Consider the following 5,083-nt stretch of genomic DNA (forward strand, 5'->3'; position numbering starts at 1 on the left):
ATATTTACTACCTGTGGTGATCTTGGACAAATCACTTAACCTCTCTGTGCCTTATCTGTAAAATGAGAGTATTAGACTTAATGACCTCTGAGATTCTTCCAGCTTTGTGTCTATAAACCAATGAAATCATATATATAGGTGTCTGTCGATAAAATTTGCTCACAATGTGGTTCCTGCCAATAGACCTATAAATTCTTTATTAGAAATTCCCATTTGGGGCAAAGCCAAGATGTAAAAGTAAAGGTAAAAACTCTTCTAACTTTTTCCTTTAAACTGCTCCAGTTTTAAATAATGACTAAATAAATTTGAGAGCATCAGAACACTCCAAAAGAATGAGCATTTTACAGCCAACAGCAGCTTAGAAAGTCAGCAGAAAAGATGTGACACCAGAGTAGGAGTCCAGTGTGCAGTCCCAGTGAAAATCCCACCAGCAAATGCTAGTCCCAGCCCCATTCCAGTAAAGCAAGAACAGGTCTACCTGGGGACCTCTGAATCAGTGTCAGTGCTGGCAGTTTCTAAACTTCTCAGGCCAGAGACACCAAAGAGGCCTTGGAAGGTCAGCAAAAAAGATCTGTCCAACAAGGCTGGAGTCTAGTGCTCAGTCCCAACACAGGGCATAACACAACAGCTGCCTGACCCCAGTCCCAGCCCCACTGCCAACAAAGCAGGACTCTATTGCTTTAGTACAGCTACAGTGGGGCTGGACACGCTTAACAATTCCAAAGCAGAAAAGAGTGCTTTTGTTCAGGTACCTAGAAGGATTTCTGAAAACAGCTGCACAATACCTATGAAGCTTGAGATAGTGCCTCCACCGTGGAAACAGAGTCCGAGTCAAAACCTCTGTAACAGGGTAGGAAAATGAGCAGATAACAAAAACTGTTTCTGACCATAGAAAGTTAATGTGGTGACAAGAAAGAACAAAACACACCCAGAACAAAGTCAAAGCTCCTACATCCAAAGCCTCCAAGAAAAATGAGAATTGAGCTAAGACTTTGGAAGAGCTCAAAAAAGATATTAAAAATCCAGAGACATAAAGGAAAAATTAGGAAAAGACTTGAGAATGGTGCAAAAGGAAATACAAAAAGCTAATGAGGAGAAGAATACCTCAAAAAGCAAAACTGGGCCAAATGGGAAAACAGGAACAAAAGCTCATGGAGGAAAATGATTTCTTAAAAATTAAAATTGAGCACTTTTGGCTAAGATGGTGGAGAGGATAAATGCATCTATTTAAGCTCTGTCTTTTCTCTCAGAATACTTTATTTCATGACAAGGCATTGGAATTAGTGCTTTACTGAAAAAAACAAATAATTACCAACAGAAAATATCCTCAAAATTCACCAGAAAAGGTCTGTTTTTGCTCTCGCGTGGGGACGTTAGATCAGGTGCAGATTGCAGGCAGGTAGTGAGAGTATGGAAGGCAGCTCACACTGAGCAGATCTGAGGAGGGTGGGGTGTGTACTCAGCTGTTTCTGCAGGAAGAACTTTACCACAGTGTGGCTACTTTGCCCTGGCAGCAAGCCAGTAGATCAACACAGAAGCTATAAACACAGGGGGTAAAGATTATAACCCCAAAAAGCTAAGGTCTCTCAGAACCTGGGCACACCCACCCAGAGCGACTCAGGATGCTCTCATAGTCTCAGAGCAAAGATGCAGTGCAGCCATTGCTGTCCTGCTAGTGCCTCACTGCTGCCCCCTGCAGTCTGTAGAGGAAGCTCAGTAATATCATCCAACCCCCCCTCACATCCCCAAAAAAGCAGACTGCATTTTTTAAAGTTTGTTTTCTTTGATTCTTCTTTGACAAAATGAGCAAAAAATTTAAATGGGCTCCAACTATTGATAGCTTCTATATGGATAGAGAGCAGATTTTAAACCCTGAGGAGACTAAAAACAGACTGTCTTCAGATGAATCCCCAAAGGGGAATGTGATCTAGTCCTCAACACAGAGAGCTAGAAGAAAAATGGGAAAAAGAAAGGGAAGTTTGGCAAGACAGTCTGGATAAGTTATCTTACTCATTAAAAGATAGAGTAGATAAAGAAATCAAATCCTTGAAAAACAGAATTAGTGAATTGGAAAAAGTAAACAATTCCAAAGAAAACAAAAGTAGTGAATTGGAAAAAGAAAATAGCTCTCTAAAAAATAAAATTGGTGAAATGGAAAAAAAAATTCCATAGAACAAAACAACTCACTTAAAAACTCAGGACAATTAGAAAAAAAAAAGATATACAAAAAGTGAGTGAAGAAAAAAATTCATTAAAAATCAGAGTTGAACAAATGGAATTGAATGACTCAATGAGACACCAAGAATCAGTAAAGCAAAACCAAAAAATTAAACAATGGAAAATATTGTCAAATACCTTCTTGGGAAAACAACAGACCTGGAAAATAGATCTAGGAGAGACAATCTGACAATTATTGGACTCTTAAAATATGATGAAAAAAAGAGTCTGGACACTATTTTTCCAGGAAATTATGAAAGAGAACTGCCCAGAAGTTAAAGAAACAGAGGGGAAAATAGACATTGAAAGAATTCATTGATCACCTACTGAAAGGGACCCTAAAATCAAAACACCAAGAAATATAGTGGCCAAATTCCAGAACTATCAGACGAAGGAAAAAATACTGTAAGCTGCAAGAAAAAATCAATTCAAATACAGAGGAGCCACAATAAAGATTACTCAGGATCTAGCAGCATCCACATTAAAGAATCAAAGGGCCTGGAATATGATATTCCAAAAGGCTAAGGAACTTGGTGTGTAGCCAAAAATAACTTATCCAGCCAAAATAAGCATCTTTTTCCAGGGAAGAAGATGGACATTCAATGAAATAAGTGAATTTCATCTATTTTTGATGAAAAAAACAGAACTAAACAAAAAGTTTAATCTACAACTATAGAGCTCAAGAGAAACCTAAAAAGGTAAAAAAGAAATCTTGGGAACTATATTTCTGCTATAAAGATATATCAAGAACACATGTATATTTTGTTCTAGAAACTAGAGGTGGAAAGGAAATTGTACCAGGAAAAGGGTAAAGTGGGGATACTACATCTTATGAAGAGGCAAAGAAAACCTATTATATCTGAGAGAAAGAATGGAGGGGGATGAACATAGTGTTTATCTTACTCTCATCAGAATTGGCGTAAAGAGAAAAATATTAGACATATTCAATTTATGGTAAACTTCTCCATAAAGAGGAAGCAGTTAGCAGAATGGATTAAAAGCCAGAACCCTACAATATATTGTTTATAGGAAACACACTTGAAACAGAGCAATACATACAGAGTAAAGGTAAAAGATTGGAACAGAATCTACTATGCTTCAATTGGAGTCAAAAAAGCAGGGGTAGCCACCCTGATCTCAGATCAAGCCAAAGCAAAAATTGATCAATTAAAAGAGATAAGGAAAAGCACTATATCTTGTGAAAGATTAGCATAGATAATGAAGCAATAGTTAACATTAAATGTATATGCACCAAGTGGTGTAGCATCTAAATTCTTTTTTTTTTTTCACTGAATACGGTGACTTTACTGATGGTACACAATATAGGACACTCTAGGCTACTACAGGGATAGCTTTGGACAATGATGTGAATGGGGCATGAGATCCCCAGTATAAGAACATAGGTTAGGGATGTGGGCTCCCCAGTGGTGGAACACTTATTTTGGCTGGGGATGAAGATCCATGGCTTCCCACTTTACTCCTTGGAGGCCATGTAGACCATGAGGTCCACTACGCAGTTGCTGTAACCATAGTCGTTGTCATACCAGGAAATGAGCTTGACAAAATGGTCATTGAGGGCAATGCCAGCTCCAGCATCAAAGGTGGAAGAGTGAGTGTTGCTGTTGAAGTCACAGGATACAACCTGGTCCTCTGTGTAGCCCAAGATGCCCTTCATGGGTCCCTCTGGTGCTTGCTTCACCACTTTCTTGATGTCATCATATTTGGCGGGTTTCTCCAGGCGGCAGGTCAGATCCACAACGGACACGTTGGGAGTAGGAACGCGGAAAGCCATACCTGTGAGCTTTCTGTTCAGCTCAGATATGACCTTGCCTACAGCCTTAGCAGCAACGGTGGAAGCCGGGATGATGTTCTGGGCAGTGCCACGCCCATCACGCCACAGCTTGCCGGAGGGGCCATCGACTGTATTCTGAGTAGCAGTGATTGCATGAACTGTGGTCATGAGTCCTTTCACAATGCCAAAGTTGTCGTGAATGACCTTGGCCAAGGGGGCCAAGCAGTTGGTAGTGCAGGAGGCATTGCTGACAATCTTAAGGGAATTGTCATATTTCTCATGGTTCACTTCCATCACGAACATCGGGGCATAAGCTGAAGGTGCAGAGATGATGACTCGCTTAGCTCCACCCTTCAAGTGAGCCCCAGCTTTCTCCATGGTGGTAAACACGCCAGTGGACTCGACAACATATTCAGCTCCAGCATCTCCCCATTTAATGTTGGTGAGATCCCGCTCCTGGAAGATGGTAATGGCCTTCCCATTGATCACCAGCTTTCCGTTCTCAGCCTAGACAGTGCCCTTGAACTTGCCATGGGTGGAATCATATTGAAACATATAAACCATGTAGTTAAGGTCAATGAAGGGGTCATTGATGGCTACAATGTCTACTCCGCCTGAGTTGAACGCAGCACGGGTCACCAGGCATCCGATACGGCCAAATCCATTGACTCCGACCTTCACCATCTTGTCTCAGGGATGTTACCAAAGCAGCGGATCCTGGCAGCGAGCCTGGGAGAGGAGCTGAGAGCCACATCTAAATTCTTAAAAGAGAAATTAAGAGAGCTGCAAGAAGAAATAGACAGCAAAACTATAATAGTGGGAGATCTCAACCTTGCACTCTCAGAATTAGATAATCAAACCACAAAATAAATAAGAAAGATGTCAAAGAGGTAAATAGAATACTAGAAAATTAGATATGATAGATCTTTGGAGAAAACTAAATGGAGACAGAAAGGAATATACTTTCTTCTCAGCAGTTCATGGAACCTATATAAAAATTGACCATATATTAGGACATAAAAACCTCAGATTCAAATGCAGTAAGGCAGAAATAGTAAATTAATCCTTTTCAGA

At 40.3% G+C, this 5,083-nt stretch overlaps 1 pseudogene; it reads right to left on the bottom strand.

Moving 5' to 3' along the window:
- Positions 1 to 3,573: 3,573 nt before the first annotated feature.
- LOC127553437 (glyceraldehyde-3-phosphate dehydrogenase-like) lies at positions 3,574 to 4,716 on the bottom strand (annotated as a pseudogene).
- Positions 4,717 to 5,083: the final 367 nt, after the last annotated feature.

The sequence above is a fragment of the Antechinus flavipes genome, chromosome 3 (genome assembly GCF_016432865.1).
Source record: "Antechinus flavipes isolate AdamAnt ecotype Samford, QLD, Australia chromosome 3, AdamAnt_v2, whole genome shotgun sequence".
Lineage (NCBI taxonomy): Eukaryota > Metazoa > Chordata > Mammalia > Dasyuromorphia > Dasyuridae > Antechinus > Antechinus flavipes.